General features: G+C 44.3%; 1 long non-coding RNA gene and 1 other non-coding gene across 2 annotated transcripts; both read left to right on the forward strand.

Moving 5' to 3' along the window:
- Positions 1-12,793: 12,793 nt before the first annotated feature.
- LOC103640904 (uncharacterized) lies at positions 12,794-13,346 on the forward strand. The gene is made up of 2 exons (XR_559927.3): positions 12,794-12,873; positions 13,072-13,346. It is a non-coding gene; the product is annotated as an uncharacterized lncRNA (long non-coding RNA).
- Positions 13,347-13,465: 119 nt separating this feature from the next.
- On the forward strand, positions 13,466-13,541 carry TRNAK-UUU (transfer RNA lysine (anticodon UUU)). Its single transcript has one exon. It is a non-coding gene; the product is annotated as a tRNA-Lys (tRNA).
- The last annotated feature ends 1,351 nt before the right edge of the window (positions 13,542-14,892 follow it).

The raw sequence follows: 14,892 nt of genomic DNA on the forward strand, positions 1-14,892 counted from the left end.
TCTCTTTAGTTTCATTAGTAAGCAACTGGCACATTAGGTTGTGATCCTTATCTCATAAGTTGAGTATAGCAGCGAGAGAGCGTGAAATTGACCTATGGATGGTCTCACGCAATTTTTAGACCTAGCTAACATATGCAAGGTTGCTGTCCTGTGAGTATTAAAGAATATATCTGTACACTTTAGTTTAGCACAAGTCAAAGAAGTAAAGGCAGTCTCTCTCTCTCTCTCTAAGTTGCATTGCGAATCATGTTCTTCAGAAGAGAGTAAAAAGAATTTATGCCTATAGATTCTCATAATGGTTCTATTAATTGTAATGAGGTACTTCCTGTTCATTTTTTTAAGTTTTGTTGAAACTCAGGATTAGGTGATGTGCCTTTGTTACCATCTTGGGGCTTCAGTTTTACTCTGCAATAATATTTCACAATTTTTTTGTTTTATGTACAATGCCCATTGTGTACATGAGTTCATATTTTTCTATTGATCTTTGAACATTTCATAGTATGCATGTGACTGTTGCAGATTGATTTGCTGCTGGTAGGACTTTTCTACGAGAAAATTGGACCATATATTAATAGTAGGAATAAAAAATTAATCAATATATAATGAATATGTTAAAAATGGCCATAAGAATTTGTAGAGCCAGCGACGACCTATATTATTACTTCATTAGTATTGCTTTTAGCCAGACAAGATCACGAGAGACTAGAACAATTTCAGAAAAACATGAGATTATGTCACTCCTCTCAAGGAACTTGTAAGTCTAGCTAGATTTGTTGATTATTGACTGCATACTCTTTCATGAAGCAGACCTTATGATGTATATAAAAATACACTGCAGTGCATAGTTGAGGGATATAACTTAGTTTTTCAAGCCTGTCCATCTCCAGCAGATGGTTTAGTTGGGGAAGAATCTTATGCTCAGGTACAAATTGGTAGGCAAATTCTAGGCAAAGGAGTTGGGTTAACATGGGAAGAGGCCAAGCTCCAGGTAATGAGCAGTCTAATACTGACTGACTTTGTTTTCCTACTATTACCTTAGTTTCCTTGCCTTAAGAAAATATGGATTCATTAGTAAACCCAGAGAATATCTCTGTTTGCATTTAAATTAGCATCAAGGATGGTCATCCTTCAATCATAATTCTTATAACTCTCAACAATCATCTTTGGCGCAGATGTCACACCCCCCACCAGGAGAGAACTCTGCATCATCCATTGTTGCTGTTAGTTTCTTCTTATAACTCTGATGTTAGTTTCTTCTTTATTAATCATAATTTAGTTGTATGATCTACTTATAATGTGATATTCATGCTCATAATTTGGTGCAATCTGTACTATGCAAAAATAAGTTATCATGTTGCTAACTTCAAACATTCAAATTGTGCAGGTGGTGGCATCAATGGACTGGCTTGAAATCACCAAGTACAGAGTTCTGGTTTCTACTCAACCACACCTACTGAGTTTGATTTCTACTTGTGTAGTCATGCTGGCATTCAGGTACAATGTTTCATTTTTATTGCAGGGGAAAGCTTTACGCCGTCGTGGTGCTCCACATGCGCACCACCGCCACGACCCGAAGAGAGAGGAGTTCACGTGAGATAGACGTCCACAACCTCCCCTCCTCCTCAAGGGCAACAGACTTCACCAGCACCCCTTCCTCCATCGGCACAGGTACAATCCCTAGCGAGAAGATGCATCTTAGCGAGATCGAGGGGATTGAGGGTCTGCGATTCACGGTGACCAGCGGGTACAGGACAATGTTGGAGTTGGGAGTTTTAGATAGGAGGAGCAGAGGGTGATCGAGGTGCAGATTAGGATGTGGCAGCAGGGGGTACAGGACAATGTAGAGCAGATGAAGGACAAGCAGACTGCAACTGGCTCCATGCTGGCCTAATCCATTTGGTTGTGAACATGCTAAGTTTGTTGTTTATTGGAATCCGCCTTGAGCAGCAATTTGGATTTGGTATGCTTTTAAAATCATTTTCATGGTACACCAATATCGAACCAGCCATTCATTTCAGTTAAGTGTTCCAACCATTCGTCCTTCATGGTCATTTCACTGACACTGTTTTTCCTGCTTGCAAGTTCGCATTGGTGCAATATACCTACTGTCTGGTTTTGGTGGCAGCGTGTTGTCTGCACTCTTCCTACGGAACAGCTACATCTCCGTTGGTGCTTCTGGAGCTCTATTTGGCCTGCTGGGATCCATGCTTTCTGAACTACTCATGAACTGGACTATATACTCCAACAAGGCCAGTATAAGCAATAAATGAATAACATTTTATTTTATCCAGTTGATTGATAATCGCTTAGCTCATCTACTTAATTTGCTCTTGCAGGCAGCAGCTATAATAACATTGTTGTTTATTATTGCACTCAATTTGGCTATTGGGATACTACCTCACGTTGACAACTTTGCTCACATTGGTGGATTCGCGACGAGTTTCCTCTTGGGTTTTGTTCTGTTGGCAAGGCCTCAATTTAGCTGGATGGAAAGTCATGAGTTGCCACACATGAAGCGTCCCGATCCTCTGGGACTCAAATGTGATACAATTACTAGTCCCAGGAGGCTAGTAAACACATTTATACATCAGATGATTCCAGATCTGCTTAAACGAGACAAACTTATAAAGGTGGCGAACAACTTTAAGAGTTGGTCCACAACTCGGGACATATCATCAGAGTGGGGCTGAAGCAGCCCGATATACGCAGTGAAGCAATTCAGCGGTCCAACAACCACAGGCAAGGTTGGGAACAGTCGTAACTCTTACCCGATCTCCTTTTTCTGAAAAACAACAAATAAGCAAGGGTGAGTACAAACGTACTCAGCAGCCCACCTTCACCCGCGGAATGGGGAAATCAGATATAATGCATGGAATATGTGGAGCTCAGAATATTTTGCAGAAACAGCAATATTTTATGCAGGGTTGTTTAAAAAAAACAATTTGTATTTTGCAAAGCGCATCCTCTCCAAAAGGAGCAGGAAGTTTTTCAATATTAGAACAAAATCCCCTGGACTAAACCATCCAGGTATCTCAGCAGTTTCCCACTGGTTTTCCTTTTCAAAAACAGCTACTGGACTTCCCGTCCACCATAGCTCACGGCTCAACCGCCGAACCTTTTAAAAACCACTTTTCTCAAAAGCACCTTTTTTTTGAAAACAAAACATTAATTGCCATACCATACCAGACTCGTCCATTCCTGTGGACACAGACTATTCGAATAGGTTTGAACTATGCGCAGAGGTGTACACTTTACCCACTAGTCCGGCTCTGCGATCTCATAGCTAGTGAGACCCGAATCTGAATCTCTTTCTTTCCCCGCACATCCTAACCTTAACGGTTATTCGGAAGGAGTCAGGCCACCACCATGTCCAAACCGGACAAAACTTTCCCCCTCCTTATCCTCCCGGTGCTCCCCAGCCTTCATAACCCTGGGGTCGGACCGCACGAGTTCAGATTGAGTGACTGCCCACACAGTCTCGAGTGGTTGCACTATTAAAGAGTACAGGTAGTGAAGATGACAAACCGGTCCTTATATGAGGGGACAATCCTTCTGCTCACGCCTAAACCAGCTGAGCCATCACCTTAGACCCTCCCCTAAACCAGGGAGTCCCTGATTATCCCACTCACAAGGTGATAAGGGTGAAAACCCTTCATCATACACATTTTGAAAAGCATTTTCTTTTGAAAACTCACACCTTTTTCTCAAATCATTTGGAACATATATATCAGGGATTGATTGCGACAAGCGGCTGGGTGGCCATAATAACTTGTCTCAAAATCATATCATGCATAAAATAACAGGCTGAGGGTTGTGGTTGAAAAACATAGGTAATTTATACATCAAAGGGATCCAGTGAGCTTGCCGTGCTTATTCGGCGAAGGGGGAAGGGGAGCTCGCGGAACTGGCTTCTGGCTCCACCTCCTAGCGTAGACTTGCGGATCTGGCCTCCATGAGACGGCACGAACGCTCCGATAACTATGCAACATGAACAAGCAAACATACAAACCAGCAAGTATACCAACAAATATTTAGTATAGTGGTCAGAATAGCGATATATGGATGGGTAGAGTCTTGAGTAGAATCTGTGTCATGTGGTGTTGTGATATTACTGGTGGTGGAGCGGAGGTGCTTACCAGGAGGGTGGACTAGAGGCGAAGCGACACTATGCGTGTAGCCGGCAGAGCGGAGTAACTGAGTGGGTGGGGTGTTTGCCTTGGCTGAGGGTGTTGAGTGTGTGTGGAGAGGGAGAGGGTAGCTAGGTGTATTTATAGCTGGGTGTATGTGGTGTAGCACAGTGAAGTTCACTGTTGGTGAGAATAGTGACGAATGAATCGTCTGACTTAGTATGAACAGGAGAGTTATAGGCAGAATATGGGACAAGAGTATTTTGGGAGTTTTCTGGAATATGGGCCATGCTTAAGGGATGACATGGTTGGATAGGGAATAGTTTGATAAGAATTTAGAAACGAGAATTATTGGAATCTAAGTTTGGGAGCCTGGTTCGAAGGAATCTCAAAGTTAAGCGTGCTCAACTTGGAGAAACCTGGGATGGGTGACCAGATGGGAAGTTCCCACTGGAAGGAAAATCACAGTCACCGGAGTTCGTATGACTGGAATATGGGTCTGGCTGGTCTTAGGTGGACTGGACAACATGATGGATGAGTAGTTGAAATTTGGGATGACTAGATGACCGATGAATAGTAACGATGATTAGTAACGATGAATAGTGGCGATGGAAAAGTAATTATAGATATCATCGATGAATAGTAACGATGATGAATAGTAATGATAAATAGTAACAATAATGAATAGTGTATATGAATAGTAACGATGAATAGTAATGGTGAATAGTGATAGTGAATAGTTCGTATGAACGAACGATGAACGATGAATAGGAACTATGAACGAACGGACGAACGATCGAATGATCGGACGAACGAACGATCGGAATTTCGGCAGCATAACGGCAGGAAAAGATTATTTGGACGAACGAACGAACGAACGATCGAATGATCGTACGAACGAACGATCGAAATTTCGGTAGCATAACGGCAGGACAAAGATTATCTGGAAGAACGATGAATAGGGACTATGAACGAACGATGAACGATGAATAGGGACTATGAACGAACGATGAACGATCGAATGATCGAACGAACGAACGATCGGAATTTCAGCAGCATAACAGCAGGACAAAGATTATCTGGAAGAACGATGAATAGGGACTATGAACGAACGATGAACGATGAATAGGAACTATGAACGAACGATGAACGATCGAATGATCGAACGAATGAACGATCGGAATTTCGGCAGCATAACTGTAGGAAAAAGATTATTTGGACGAACGAACGGACGAACGATCGAACGAACGGACGAACGGACGAACGAACCATGAACGATCGGACGAACGATCGAACGATCGGACGAACGAACGAACAAACTAAGAACAGGGGACGAACGATCGAAGAACGATCGAACGATCCTTGTGCTAGTGTGTGCTTGTGTGGAACATGGAGTGGGTGTGTGTGGGGGGGGGAGAGAGTTGCCATGAAATGGCTTGGGGTGGGATGAGAGGAGGCCCTTGCCCCTCTATTTATAGCCATGGTGGGGGGATTAGGCGGAGGGATGAGAGGATTAGTGGGAGGATGAGAGGATTAGTGGGAGGTTAGCATGTATTTGTCTTGTATAAGTGTAATTATCTTGTAGAGCTCACCGTATGACACTGGAGGCATACGTATACGTATGGGCATGAGGAAAGTTATGAAGAAAATATTTGTAGGGACTTGAAAAATGATTCTGAAGGTATTTCTCAAGAGGAAAATATCTGGAGATATATCGGTGGAATATTTGGGCAGTATTTCTGGAAAGAACTTGAAGGGGATCACTAGGGAAATATCTGGGCAGTATTTCTGGAAAGAATTTGAGGGGGATCACTCAGAAAATATTTGTAGGATATTTTGAGGAGGATTTTGGAGATAATATAGACCACTATATTTTATTTGTTGATATCAACTCGCAAACAAACATTTTGAAATGAAACTTGAAATTCATTTTGAATTTAGGGTGAGTTTGAGAAAATTTCAGGATTTGAATTTTTGGGATGCTACAAATCTACCCCACTTAAAAGGAATCTCGTCCTCGAGATTCGGCTTTGAAGGGTTATGGGTATAGCTTTACTTCAGCTACATATCTTCACTTTGCAACTCTTCGAGGAGATGGAACTTCCACAAAATCTGGCCCTTGCGGAGCATCCGGTTGCTGATTGCAAACGCTGATTTTGGCTACTCAACATCTTCAGGCTTCTGGCTTTCGCTTGGCAGCTAGCTTATTGAGGAAGCATTGATGCCAACACGCAAACCTTTCTCTTGCGAACTCCCACATGGATTCCTTTCTTGATTGGTCTTCTGGTGCTTCATCAACAAAACTTGGGTGACCACTTCTCATCTAGAAACTTATATGCTTTGATGATCTGGTCCTCCACAAGCTTGCTACAAGTCTTCTCCTTTTTCTCCACAGCAGGAACCTTACTGGAATACTACCCCACTTAAAAAGAATGAGGGTAGAACTCATGAATCTTGGGGATTTGAACTCCTTGAAGTACCACATAACAAGGGTGTTACGGGTTCTTCTGCTGTTGTTGCTGCTTGAGCTGGCTGCGGAGGGATGACTGGCACAGGGTTGATTCTGGGAGAACCTTCTTCTTATCTTCTCTTCACTATCTTCTTTTCTCTTCTCACTTTTCACTTTTCACTGCCTCTTTCTTTCTCTTTGCTCTTCCCACTGGAGGAGTCTATCGATGAGTATTACCATCATACAGAGGAGGAAACCAAAGACTATGAACCATGTACAACAGTCTTCAACCCAAGAATCACCAAGCATTGTGATCTTAGGGGCGAGGGAGTGGAAAATGGAGTTGCTTGCGATTTGGCAGAGGGGATTTATCTGGAGTGTTTTGCTTGGGATGGGAACTGAGGGAGCTGGTGCGGAAGTTTTATAGGCGAGCGGTATGCGAGGTGGTGCTCGGGTGCGGAGTGGTGGTGATGGAGTAGGTGCCACATGGCAGCGGATGCGACGGAGGGGAAAGGGGGCCTGGTGTTGCCGGCGACAATGGTGGCGGTGGGTGTGCTGCAAAGGGGGCGCGGCGGCGGTAGTGCGCTGCAAAGGGGGCGTGGGGCGGTGGTAGTGCGCATGGAGGCGGGCACGCGTGCGAGGGGCACGGGTGAGTGGTGGGGTCGATGACCCTGATGTTTGTGGTCTCTGGTTCCAAGAATTTTTGCCTCTCTGTATGGTAATAACTTCTTCTGTCCTCTTTTGCTGTTTACTTTGACTCAGGGGCAGTGCTTTGATTCTCACGGTCGGTCCTTTTGACTAAGCGGCTGGACTGGTTCCTTCTGTAGCTTATTCCAGGCTTCAAGGGTAAGCTTCTCGGTATCTTCTTGGGTAAAGCACTTTTCTCTTGAGATGGGTTAAGATGAGAATGGAAGCATAAGGTGAGGATTAGATCTAATTTGTGATCTATGTTTTTAGAGAAAACCTTTCTTAAAAAGAAAGAAAACACATAAGTTCAGCAATGATAAGCACAAACAAATCAAATGTTTTGAATAAGGGAAGAATAGAGTTTTTCCAAAGCACGGACTACTCAGATTCGGGGGCTAAGCATAACTACTACTGCTCAGCTCCTGAATTGAGGACTATGCTAACCAGGACTTATGAGCACTAACGTTAAAGCATCACATATGCACTCAAAAGAGGAGAAAACATCAAGCGAAATTCATTTTGATATGCCCTAGGGGGCCACAATTAGAGTTTTGCAAAACACGAGTCTACACGATTACCTTTCATACATGCAGGGCTCTAGCCAAAGTGAAGAAAAACTTCACTACCCAATGCATGCAGAGGACTGGGCATAACTAACTCAGATCTGGCATCTCTCTTCTGGCAAGGCTTGCACACAACTTCAATCTGAGACATCTCCTGGATGGGTCAACAGGGAGCTGATGTTGATGACTTCTTCTGGCAGCGACTGAGATGGCAACACGGGGTCGAACTCTTCTTCAAGCGGGACTGGCTCTTGTAGCTCCTCTGAGGGCGGCGGTGCTGGCGGGGTGCTTGCAGCTTCTTCCTTGACCTCAAGGGACGGTGCTGGAATCTTCTTCATGGTGAGGGGCTCAAGCAACTCTGGCGGGGATCTTGGGAGGATTCAGGGTGCTCTTGCTTATCCATAGCCTTAGGGGAGACTGGAATTCCTTCCAAGACTATGGCTCCTTCCGTGGGTTCCCAAGCCTTCTTCTCTCCTCTGATAGATACCGGGTGACCTTCAAGAATCTGGGGGTCTTCAGCTCTGATGGGTTGAACAGGGTTGGATGGAGCGGGCTCTTGGATCCGCAGGGCTCTACGTTGGTTATGGGTTACCAAGTAGGCCTCCATCAACTTCTGACATGCTCATCCTTGGCTTGCTTCAGGGCTTCAACAGCAATGACTTCGCGACTCTCCAAGGCAGTTGCACGGGCTTGAGCTGTGGTGAGATCCACATGGAGCTTACGGTTGAGCTTCTCTACATCTTCTGCTCGGGCAATCATCTAACGGTGGTGCCGAGCCAAGAAATCATACTGCGCATCCAGGGTGAGCAGGTATGTAGTGAGGTACACGACTGTGGGGTCGTCCTCAAGCAGCTGCTGCTCTTCCAATGCACGCATCCTGGCCATCCAAACGGGACGGTCTCTCTGAAAGGGCGGAAAGAATCTGAGCGGTGTGTCAGCCACTTCTTCTTCATAGATCTGACATAGGGTCCTCAATGCCTTGCGAGCGATGACTTGGCAGGTGTCTTTGAATCTGTGCCCAGCAGCAGTGACACTCCATTCCACATGGTGTGGACTGGATCCAGTGTATACAGTCACGACACACTTCTCTGTGCCATGCTCGACGAATTCACGACCATCATACTCTGGCTGACTCCTGATTCCGAGGCGAACTGTGCATGCTCTCAGCAACTTGGGGAAACCATCTTCCTTCTGGCAAAAGCTGGTTTGGCAATGGACCTCCATCTGACTTCTGAGAGAAGGAAAGGGGGAAAACATTTTTGAAATGAAGGGATGAGAGCAAGAATTTTTTTTTTAAGAAAATAGTTTTGACTCAAAAACTTTTGATCAGGCTAAGGGTTACGTCCTGCGGCCAACCTAACAGCTCCGATACCACCTGAAGCGTCCCGATCCTCTGGGACTTAAATGTGATACAATTACTAGTCCCAGGAGGCTAGTAAACACATTTATACATCAGATGATTCCAGATCTGCTTAAACGAGACAAACCTATAAAGGTGGCGAACAACTTTAAGAGTTGGTCCACAACTCGGGACATATCATCAGAGTGGGGCTGAAGCAGCCCGATATACGCAGTGAAGCAATTCAGCGGTCCACCAGCCACATGCAAGGTTGGGAACAGTCGTAACTCTTACCCGATCTCCTTTTTCTGAAAAACAACAAATAAGCAAGGGTGAGTACAAACGTACTCAGCAGCCCACCTTCACTCGCGGAATGGGGAAATCAGATATAATGCATGGAATATGTGGAGCTCAGAATATTTTGCAGAAACAGCAATATTTTATGCAGGGTTGTTTAAAAAAAACAATTTGTATTTTGCAAAGCGCATCCTCTCCAAAAGGAGCAGGAAGTTTTTCAATATTAGAACAAAATCCCCTGGACTAAACCATCCAGGTATCTCAGCAGTTTCCCACTGGTTTTCCTTTTCAAAAACAGCTACTGGACTTCCCGTCCACCATAGCTCACGGCTCAACCGCCGAACCTTTTAAAAACCACTTTTCTCAAAAGCACCTTTTTTTTGAAAACAAAACATTAATTGCCATACCATACCAGACTCGTCCATTCCTGTGGACACAGACTATTCGAATAGGTTTGAACTCTGCGTAGAGGTGTACACTTTACCCACTAGTCCGGCTCTGCGATCTCATAGCTAGTGAGACCCGAATCCGAATCTCTTTCTTTCCCCGCACGTCCTAACCTTAACGGTTATTCGGAAGGAGTCAGGCCACCACCATGTCTAAACCGGACAAAACTTTCCCCCTCCTTATCCTCCCGGTGCTCCCCAGCCTTCATAACCCTGGGGTCGGACCGCACGAGTTCAGATTGAGTGACTGCCCACACAGTCTCGAGTGGTTGCACTATTAAAGAGTACAGGTAGTGAAGATGACAAACTGGTCCTTATATGAGGGGACAATCCTTCTGCTCACGCCTAAACCAGCTGAGCCATCACCTTAAACCCTCCCCTAAACCAGGGAGTCCCTGATTATCCCACTCACAAGGTGATAAGGGTGAAAACCCTTCATCATAAACATTTTGAAAAGCATTTTCTTTTGAAAACTCACACCTTTTCTCAAATCATTTGGAACATATATATCAGGGATTGATTGCGGCAAGCGGCTGGGTGGCCATAATAACTTGTCTCAAAATCATATCATGCATAAAATAACAGGCTGAGGGTTGTGGTTGAAAAACATAGGTAATTTATGCATCAAAGGGATCCAGTGAGCTTGCCGTGCTTATTCGGCGAAGGGGGAAGGGGAGCTCGTGAAACTGGCTTCTGGCTCCACCTCCTAGCGTAGACTTGCGGATCTGGCCTCCATGAGACGGCATGAACGCTCCGATAACTATGCAACATGAACAAGCAAACATACAAACCAGCAAGTATACCAACAAATATTTAGTATAGTGGTCAGAATAGCGATATATGGATGGGTAGAGTCTTGAGTAGAATCTGTGTCATGTGGTGTTGTGATATTACTGGTGGTGGAGCGGAGGTGCTTACCAGGAGGGTGGACTGGAGGCGAAGCGACACTATGCGTGTAGCCGGTAGAGCGGAGTAACTGAGTGGGTGGGGTGTTTGCCTTGGCTGAGGGTGTTGAGTGTGTGTGGAGAGGGAGAGGGTAGCTAGGTGTATTTATAGCTAGGTGTATGTGGTGTAGCACAGTGAAGTTCACTGTTGGTGAGAATAGTGACGAATGAATCGTCTGACTTAGTATGAACAGGAGAGTTATAGGCAGAATATGGGACAAGAGTATTTTGGGAGTTTTCTGGAATATGGGCCATGCTTAAGGGATGACATGGTTGGATAGGGAATAGTTTGATAAGAATTTAGAAACGAGAATTATTGGAATCTGAGTTTGGGAGCCTGGTTCGAAGGAATCTCAAAGTTAAGCGTGCTCAACTTGGAGAAACCTGGGATGGGTGACCAGATGGGAAGTTCCCACTGGAAGGAAAATCACAGTCACCGGAGTTCGTATGACTGGAATATGGGTCTGGCTGGTCTTAGGTGGACTGGACAACATGATGGATGAGTAGTTGAAATTTGGGATGACTAGATGACCGATGAATAGTAACGATGATTAGTAACGATGAATAGTGGCGATGGAAAAGTAATTATAGATATCATCAATGAATAGTAACGATGATGAATAGTAATGATAAATAGTAACGATAATGAATAGTGTATGTGAATAGTAACGATGAATAGTAATGGTGAATAGTAATGGTGAATAGTGATAGTGAATAGTTCGTATGAACGAACGATGAACGATGAATAGGAACTATGAACGAACGGACGAACGATCGAATGATCGGACGAACGAACGATCGGAATTTCGGCAGCATAACGGCAGGAAAAGATTATTTGGACGAACGAACGGACGAACGATCGAATGATCGTACGAACGAACGATCGGAATTTCGGCAGCATAACGGCAGGACAAAGATTATCTGGAAGAACGATGAATAGGGACTATGAACGAACGATGAACGATGAATAGGGACTATGAACGAATGATGAACGATCGAATGATCGAACGAACGAACGATCGGAATTTTAGCAGCATAACGGCAGGACAAAGATTATCTGGAAGAACAATGAATAGGGACTATGTACGAACGATGAACGATGAATAGGAACTATGAACGAACGATGAACGATCGAATGATCGAACGAACGAACGATCGGAATTTCGGCAGCATAACGGTAGGAAAAATATTATTTGGACGAACGATCGGACGAACGGACGAACGAACCATGAACGATCGGACGAACGATCGAACGATCGGACGAACGAACGAACAAACTAAGAACAGGGGACGAACGATCGAAGAACGATCGAACGATCCTTGTGCTAGTGTGTGCTTGTGTGGAACATGGAGTGGGTGTGTGTGGGGGGGAGAGAGTTGCCATGAAATGGCTTGGGGTGGGATGAGAGGAGGCCCTTGCCCTTCTATTTATAGCCATGGTGGGGGGATTAGGGGGAGGGATGAGAGGATTAGTGGGAGGATGAGAGGATTAGTGGGAGGTTAGCATGTATTTGTCTTGTATAAGTGTAATTATCTTGTAGAGCTCACCGTATGACACTAGAGGCATACGTATACGTATGGGCATGAGGAAAGTTATGAAGAAAATATTTGTAGGGACTTGAAAAATGATTCTGAAGGTATTTCTCAAGAGGAAAATATCTGGAGATATATCGGTGGAATATTTGGGCAGTATTTCTGGAAAGAACTTGAAGGGGATCACTAGGGAAATATCTGGGCAGTATTTCTGGAAAGAATTTGAGGGGGATCACTCAGAAAATATTTGTAGGATATTTTGAGGAGGATTTTGGAGATAATATAGACCACTATATTTTATTTGTTGATATCAACTCGCAAACAAACATTTTGAAATGAAACTTGAAATTCATTTTGAATTTAGGGTGAGTTTGAGAAAATTTCAGGATTTGAATTTTTGGGATGCTACAACACACTAACCAACCTCCCAAGTACAAAGCATACCAATATATTTTGTGGGTTGTGGCACTCGTCTTGCTGTTAGTTGGGTAATTAAATCCATATGGCTGGTTCAGTATATTTGTTGTAGACATGTCTTTATGCGTTTATTAAACATATATTGCAGAAAACGTGCTACAAAGATTCGTGATTCTGGACTAATGCTAAATTTTGGACGACCTATAAAGATGTTACTTGTTTTTGTGAAAGCTTGAAATAGCACTAATGTCAAAATTCTTGGGCCACAGGTTTGTGATTTCACTGGTGATGCTTTTCAAAGGGAAGAACGGGAACGATGGCTGCCATTGGTGCCACTACCTGAACTGCGTGCCAACATCCAAGTGGAAGTGTAACACCTAGACACCTCAGTTTTCTGTTACACTCGGGGGCAAAAATGTAGTATCCAGATTTACAAGACCATTCTCTATGTTTGTTTGTCTGTAGATATGAACAAGTTCTTTGTCGTTTACTGGTTTTGAGTTTCCTTGCCTATGTAAACTGCTTCGTTGAGCGTTCTATGTTTACAATTGGAGCTTGATAGCTGTTTTAAATTGCTCAATGGAAAACCAGTAGTTTTGATGCGTAGTTAATTGTGGCGTTTAAAGAAATAAAAAGAAGATAATTTTTTATCAAACACATAACGCCGTCCTAGCTCAGTGGTAGAGCGCGTGGCTTTTAACCACGTGGTCGTGGGTTCGTTTGATCCCCACGGACGGCGGCACCAGTTACTTTTTTGCAATTTTTTGCAGTTAGTTTATTCGCCTTTGGCTCATTCTTCATCTAATCCCTTCTTTTCTTCACTGTTCTCCCGCTTCATTAGGTAATATTGTTTAAATTGAATAGTTGTTCAAATATGTTGCAAACTTTTACAATAATTTGTGCTTTATTTGAACTGATTATTGTGTTCGATCTTAATACATCTACCATGTAACATGCAAAATCTATACTACTTCTCTACTAACTATTAAGAGTAGAGTGTAGACTGCCCCCGCCCCTATTTCCCTCCCGTCCGCGGATCACGCGCACACCTGCCACCCCCGGCCGCGATTCCGCTCCACGCCCGCGGATCACGCGCACGCTCGCCACCCCCGCCGCGATTCCGCTCCACACGCACGACCTGGTATGGAGAAAGCATGGGGCGGCGACAAGTTTGCATAGCACGCACGCAAGGACCAGGAAGGCAGTGTGTCTCCTCCCCGGTAAGCAACAGTCCTTCTCCCACGAGAAAATCGCGCAGCAGGGGCACGTAGCTAGACCTAGCCTCGCCTCGCGCGCCGCAGATCTACGGACGGTCAAACGAGGGAACCAGTGAACCACCAAGCACGACGCTGGGGCCGGAGCGGAGAGATCCGGTAGGCCTGCGCGACCGCTCCGGGACGCCGGAGCCCCACGCCAACGGCGGAAAAGGGGGGAAACCCGCTCACCTTGGCGTCTGCGGGGCCGTGTGCGGCCGCAGCGGGGAGCGGCTGGTCCACCTGCATCTGGTCCGATGGATGGGCTGGAGGCGCTAGCTGACAACTTGTGTGTGCTATATAGTCGTCCGTTAGCTCCTTATATATATATATATATATATGTACAACACTAGCAACTCAACTTAAATTCGCTGGAAGATTGTATTTATATGTGCAACCATTAAAACAGTGTATGCTAATGTCCAATTCTGTTGTATTCTATTTTTTTATAAACTTGCAAGCTATTATTTGTATCATGGCCATTGTACACATGTATGCTTTTTTGTACGGTGCACTTGCATCTGTCTCTATTTCACTCTCTCACTTATCTGCTTTTTTATGCTTTTCTTTCGGATATACTATTGAACACATAGATAACCAGACATTTTGTCCAATATTTTGTATTGCGTTGCAACGCACGGACACATAACTAGATGGGCTTCCGAGCAAACTTTCTCCAGACCCAGGGCCGGGCCGGCATAATCTGAGACCCTGTACGTAATTTTAAATTGGGGCTTATATCCTAAGAAAAAATAAAATATAGTAATAATACATATGTTATAATGGTTTACATAGCCATGGAAAAGGAAACGTACCTATTCAATGCTTTGTTGTATC

Source organism: Zea mays, chromosome 10 (genome assembly GCF_902167145.1).
Source record: "Zea mays cultivar B73 chromosome 10, Zm-B73-REFERENCE-NAM-5.0, whole genome shotgun sequence".
NCBI lineage: Eukaryota > Viridiplantae > Streptophyta > Magnoliopsida > Poales > Poaceae > Zea > Zea mays.